This window comes from Cydia amplana, chromosome 25 (genome assembly GCF_948474715.1).
Source record: "Cydia amplana chromosome 25, ilCydAmpl1.1, whole genome shotgun sequence".
In the NCBI taxonomy this organism is placed as follows: domain Eukaryota; kingdom Metazoa; phylum Arthropoda; class Insecta; order Lepidoptera; family Tortricidae; genus Cydia; species Cydia amplana.
Genome location: NC_086093.1, coordinates 1,443,593 through 1,450,795, shown reverse-complemented (window position 1 = coordinate 1,450,795; position 7,203 = coordinate 1,443,593). Strand labels below are relative to the sequence as shown.

The 7,203-nt window shown below is 40.0% G+C and overlaps 1 non-coding gene across 1 annotated transcript; it reads left to right on the top strand.

Moving 5' to 3' along the window:
* Window positions 1-77, top strand: Trnat-ggu (transfer RNA threonine (anticodon GGU)). The gene has a single exon. It is a non-coding gene; the product is annotated as a tRNA-Thr (tRNA).
* Window positions 78-7,203: the final 7,126 nt, after the last annotated feature.

The window sequence follows — 7,203 nt, the reverse complement described above, 5'->3', positions numbered from 1 at the left end:
GCTTCCGTAGCTCAGTTGGTTAAGAGCTATTGGACCGGTGTTCCAAAAGCTCGCGGGTTCGAGTCCTGCCGGAAGCAGTGAATTTTTCAATTTTAGTTTGTCGTGACATCTAGTGTCAAGTAGCGGTACTGATAAGTCCGCTAGTTGGCGCTAGGTGTCGACTACGAAAATAAGCAGCGTTTTGTAGTTTATGGTATTATTTAACTAATTAAAAAAAATTGCATCATGGTAAAAATACTAAAAGTTATATAATAATTCAATCTCTAATGGAGCCTAAAAGGGTATGACAAACATTTTCTTAAAATAATTTAAGGCTGGATTTAGTGTCATGCGGACCGTCCGTGCGGATCGCTCCGCCAACGTTCCAATCGCTTACGCTCCGTAGCGATCGAAATGCAACTGTCACTGTCGCACTAATATGGAAGAGTAATAGAGAGCCACAAAGCGTTTCGCTGTTGAAGCGATAGCGATTGTAACCTTGGCTAGGCCGGCTGCGCGGATCGTCCGCACAAGTCGTTTTAGTATCGTGCGGACCGTCTCGGAGTACAGACGCGAACAATGCATTCAATGTGGAGGGTGTCATTGCACTGTATACAAGGAAAAAAATGCATAGGAGACTACATGTTCACCCTTTAATCGAGCAGAGAGCTGTCGCGGGAGAATTTGTTACATTATACGGTGATTGACCGAGGGGGCAGTCACAACACTATCCGGTAAACGGTTCCAAGCCGCCACGACACGGTTGGACAAGGAATGATATGCAGCTTTAGTAGTAGTGGGAGTGCGAACAATTCGTAGGCGGCTGTGACCTCGGGTCTCGCGGCTGACAGTTCTGTTATTGATTATTTTGTGGATGTCAGGGAGGTTGTAACAGTGGGTGTCAATCAGGGATGTTGCGGATGCAGATTTTTTGACATCCGCGGATGCGGATGCGGATGTCAAGATTAGGTACATAGAAAACGTCAAATATTACATTTTTAGTATTTTTTATTTTAAAAAAAACGAAACGTTTAGTATTTGAGCAAGAATATAGGGTGCGTTATATTTAATAAACAGTAATTTGGCCGACTTTTCTGGATCTAGACGATTTCGTTATAGGTAATGAGTGTAATGACGAAATTACCTGGCACTTACGCCGCCGCTAAGACGTTCCTGTACAGACTTGTTTGACATCCGCATAAGCTCCGCATCGATTTTATGCGGATGCGGATGCAGATGCGGATGTTGAAAATAATGCGGAAGTTCCGCGGTTGCGGATGCGGATGCGGATGTTCGCAGCATCCCTGGTGTCAATCTTAAAACACTCGATGAGGTCTCCTCTCACTCTCCTAGCTTTGAGTGTGGGCAGCTTCAGTACCTTTAGCCTTTTTTCATAAGGCAAGCGTTTCAGATATATATCACTCTTTTCTTTCTACTGACACATTTCGCCCATCCCTAGCTCACTGCAGGCAGAGGCGCGTCCGCTTTACTCTAAAACGCTCCCTAAGCTTAACCCGCGAGTTCCCACGTGTGTGTGACGTCACCATAAGCGACAATAAATGACTTTTTTTTTTTCTTTTTTAAGCGTTCTGGCTCAAATTTGAGCCCTTGGGAGCTGACAGGTTAATACATATTGGTCCGTGCGGAGCGATCCGTACGGACGGTCCGCATGACACTAAAACCAGCCTAAGTACTAAATACTTACTAAACTAGTTTTACAGTAAGAGATCAATACTATGTTAAGTACTTAAAGAATCAGTGAGAAAATCTGTAACTGTTAAAATCTTTATAGAAATCGGAATTTGAATATAATATTTCACGACCGAGTAATGAGGGCTTTCTCAGATATTTAGATTAGATATTTTTTTGTGTGCAACGTCACTGTATCCCCAAGTTCATGCATTAGTGACGTCATTATCTTCATTGCCGCTTATCACATCTATATGGTCGCCGGGCACTTGCGAAAGCAAGTGGCCCTTCTTGTGTTCCAGTAACCTGCTCTTAAACATACTAGAAAAATTACATTGCTCGCATCTGAAGGGTTTTTTACCAGTATGTGTCATCTCATGTGCCTTTAAATGCCCTTTTTGGGCACTAGTGTAACTACAGTAAGCACATTTGTATGGCTTTTCACCAGTATGTTTTCTTTCGTGGACTTTAATAGTACTTTTTAGATAACTAGCGTAATCGCAGTAGTTACATGTGTATGGTTTCACGCCGGTGTGAATCCGTTCATGAACATTTATATCGCTTTTATGGGCACTCGCGTAGCTACAGTAGTTACATTTGTATGGCTTTTCACCAGTGTGTATTCTTTCATGGGTTGTCATATGACTTTTATTGGCAACTCTGTGTCCACAGTATTTACACTCGTAAGGCTTTTCACCTGTGTGTGTTCTTACGTGGAGCTTTAATGAACATTTCTTGGCACTGGCGTAGTTACAGTGTTCGCACTGATAAGGCTTTTCACCAGTGTGTGTTCTTTCGTGTGTTTTTAGAACTTTGCTTGTGGAACTGGCGTAACTGCAATAGTTACATTTGTATGGTCTTTCACCAGTGTGTATTCTTTCATGTAATTTTAGAATGTTGCTTCTGGAACTACCGTAACTGCAATCGCGATAGTTACACTTGTATGGTTTTTCAGCAGTGTGTGTCCTCTCGTGTATTTTTATACGACTTTTAATATATGCAGTATAGCTGCAGTAGGAGCATTTGTAAGGTTTTTCGATTTTTTCTATGCTATGTTCACTTTGATGGTCGTGTAAATGTGCCTTCTGGTTACTGGAGAATGTACAATAGGCACATTTATATAGCATTCCTGTAAGATCAAGGGGCATTTCAATCTTTATAGATTCTTCTGCTATCTTAGTTTTATATTTCTGATGATCATGTGGAATTTCAGTCTTTATAGATTCTTCTATTATCTTGGTTTTGTGCTTTAGTTGAGCTCGATCTGGAATATAATAGAATAAGATTTATTCAGGATGCTTATAAAACAAAATTTTACAAAAACATGTCACAAAAACGGTTTAAAACCCCTATACCCCTACACCCCTAACGGTTTAAAATTCCTATGCTGAAATAAATCATATTCTATTATATTCTATTCAATTCTAAAACGTCACTGAAAAGGTTACACTCAGCTTGGTGTCAAGGTATCTTATGAATACCATAGAAATACAGTGGAAATCCATAGACAATATAAATAGTGCACAGGAATAAATAAAATTAATATTATAGCACATTATCACACAAGTTGACTAAGTCCCACAGTAAGCTCAATAAGGCTTGTGTTGTGGGTTGGCACCCTCTGGTTTATATCATTGTCTGGGTAGACAATGATATAAAAAAATATTTATAAATACTTAAGTACATAGAAAACACCCATGACTCAGGATTTCAGGAACTAAAGATTTATTTGTGCTCATCACACAAATAAATGCCCTTTAAGGGCCTGGTAATACCAAGATTTGAACCCGGGACCATCGGCTTCATATGCAGGGTCACTACCCACTAGGCCAGACAGGTCGTCAAACTCACACACGCCCATAGCAACGGGCGAGTTAATGTACTTACGAAAATCTATATGGTATGTGTCTCTACTTTAGATATGGGCCGAATATTCGGTATTCGGCATATTCGGCGTATTTTTCAATGTTCGTATTCGGCCGAATAGTTCGGTTCGAACTGCCGAATATTTACCTAATAAACAATTTTTTAAGGGCGTCCGCTAGGTTGCGCGCATGGCCTTCGCGATCAGGTATGAGACGTTTCCTTTACTGTTCTTAAACATTCCCGGTCCCGGAGAACTGTCAAAAACACATGAGTCCACGGGCCTGAATGAACTAGTTTTAGGCAGTTTTAGCCCTACCGAATATTCGTATTCGGCAAAGTCCATATTCGTCCAGTAGTTTTTTTTTTTTTTTAGTTTTTTCTTCTCTGATATTTTTCACTGTAGCTATAATATGGTGTTAATTTCTCTGATATTTTTCACTGTAGCTATAATATGGTGTTAATTAGTTTGTAATATTTCCGCTAAATTGTAAAACATGCTGTGTACACTTGTTTTGGATCTCGTGCTAGATTTAAGCCATAATGTACAATTCTATTACCCATGATATTGTACGATGTCTGTTTAGTGTACCTAATAAAGTAAAATAAAATAAAATAAAAAAAAATCTCTACTCTACTTTATTAAACTTACTCTTTGTCTTTTCATTTCCTGTACTGTCTTCGTGACCCGGGAAATGCAGGAACTCGTAAATGTTTTCACCAATCCTGTATGTACGGAGCTCAAGGTCCACATGCATGTGTTCAAGTCGGACGGAACAGGTCATTCCTGAGGCCATGGTTCCTAAAATGAGGTTGAATTTATACCTACTGGGATACAACAAACAAAAGGGTATTTGGCTGTATTTAAAATATATTATTTTATACCATGCATGAAATAAAGCACCAGAAGATTAAAGGGGCCCACTGATTAACAGTCCGCTGGACGATATTGACCTGTATAGAATTTGTTGTTCCTACTTAACCAGCAATGATCTAAAACGCATGCCATTAGTTGCATCTGTACTGTAGAAGCCTAAATCAACATTTACATAGCCATTATCAGACCATTATTAGAGGACCGGTCTGGCCTAGCGGGTAGTGACCCTGCCTGTGAAGCCGCGGTCCTGGGTTCGAATCCCAGTAAGGGCATTTATTTGTGTGATGAGCACAGATATTTGTTCCTGAGTCATGGTTGTTTTCTATGTATTTAAGTATTTGTATATTATATATATCGTTGTCTGAGTACCCACAACACAAGCTTTCTTGGGCTTACTGTGGGGCTTAGTCAATTTGTGTAAAAAAGGTCCTATAATATTTATTTATTTATTATACACAATATAATACTAACCTGGCAGCTTCCTCGCTCAACGAATAAGCATTGCAATTCAGCGGGGAAATGCTGCCAGTATCTTTGGCACTATGCCCAGGGCATCTTTTTTTAAGTAGTAGTTTTAGTTTTGTAGGTAGTTTTAATTTTAGGTTACTTTTAGGGTTCCGTACCTCAAAAGGAAAAAACGGAAACCTTATTGGATCACTCGTGCGTCTGTCTGTCCGTCTGTCACAGCCTATTTTCTCCGAAACTACTGGACCAATTAAGTTGAAATTTGGCACACATATGTAAGTTTGTGACCCAAAGACGGACATGTCACGTAAACAAATAAATTTTAAATATGGAGGCCACTTTTGGGGGGTAAAAGAGCAAATTAAAAAATAAAGTTTTTCAAACTATATCGTATCAAATGTAAACATATCAAATGAAAGAGCTCATTTTGAGAATCTCAAATATATTTTATTTATAATTTTAAGATAAATAGTTTAGCAGTTCTTCAAGAAAATAAGCAAAAAATGACCATTCCCCCCCCCCCTTATCTCTGAAACTACTGAGTCTAAAATTTTGAAAAAAATACACTAAATACTTAGTTCTTTACCTAAAGATGACAGGAAAACCTATTATAAATGTGCAGTTTTTGATGGGTTTTTTACTCACTTTTCGTTAAAAAAAACATAATATTGTTAAAAACTGTGTAATGTACGGAACCCTTGTTACTGTTAGTTTATACTTATGTTATGTTGTTCAATAAAGATTCAATACTAACCTTGATGCACTACATCTACTTTCTTTTCATGGCCCAACACATTTTTCACCTCATGTTCCTCACACAGACTCTGCTCAGCCTCTTCTACCAGTTCTATCTTGACCTGGTAATATTCTATCTGTCCATTCTGTGCAATCTCAGCCGTAGTTATTTCACCCACGCCTAGCGAGTGTTCGTACTCGCATTCGGTCTTTATTCGTTCATTCATTCTTCTTTGCGACCTCACTCAATAATTATGCTCGGCATGTGCGCTCTCAGCTCAGATTAAAAACTCTGTATCCATGGGGCCGGGAGATCACGAAAACTACAGGCTACACTAGCAAATCTGCGCTTTCCAGCATCGATTTGTCGTTGTAACTAAATGTAATGATTAATGAACACGTTATTAATGATTTGTTGTTAGTTTAGTTAGGATTCAAATCAATATCCAGGATTAAGAACCATCCAAAATCTGCAGAGCAGAAAATCATTAAAAACACTGAGAGGGTCTACCGCGAACACAAAGCTGGCGTCTTTCTTTTTTACTCCGATTAAGGCGTAATTAGAGTGACAGAGAAAGATGCTCAGATAGCAATTCAACTGCAGTGACAGGACTCCGATCGGTGAATGCGCAGCCGTATAATGCACGACCAATAATCTTTTTGACGCGGATTTTGGGCCCAATTTAATCGCTCGTGAAACATAAATATCCACGTTCAATTTCGTTATCTGCCTCTCTGTCGCTCGAAATTGCAAGAGTGATAGGGAGCCAGATGCAAAAAGGCATTTATTTGAACTGATGGATCAGATTGACTGTGTAGAGGGGTCATCAAAGGAAATGTACAAGTACAAACTGTACACAGTGCATGTTATCTGTGGAGGAAAGCGATTGGTTCACACACACTTTATTTTTTTGACCCTTCACATATCTATCACTCGGTTTAGACTCTCGCGCGAGCCACGAGACGAGCCGCGAGCCGCGCCACGAGACGCGAGTCCACCGTTTACACTCGCGTTCGGCTTGTCATTCGGTTATAAACCTTATGCCGTGCCGTTAGTGTTTAAATTATATTAGCTCGACGAGCTTGCGAGCCACGAGACGAGCCGCGAGCCCACCGCTTACACTCTCGTCTCGTGGCTCGGCTCGCGGCTCGTCTCGTGGCTCGCGCGAGAGTCTAAATCGACTATATGCTTCACAGGCTTCCATACATACAGAGGGCCTACCGCGAACCACGTTCGACGTGATGTCTCCCTGTCACACTTACGTACGAATTTACAAGTGCGACAGAGAAGCAATACGTCGAACGTGGTTCGCGGTAGGCATTCAGGCTTCACACTTTGTTTCATGTTTGTCAATGTCATATTCATGGTTTTCGTGGTTGCGTTACGTGGCTGCCATTTTGGTTCGTGTACTATGTTTATATTGCTTGTATTAAAGCAGCGAGTAATCGAATTTCTTAGATGGTTTGCTGGCCAAAACAGCTTTTAGTTTTATGCAAGATACACCAATAATTTCTGTATGACCCAGTTGATGGTACATTGTCTGTCACTATGTAAAAAAGCAATTATTGACCTAAAGATTCCGCAAAAAGACAAC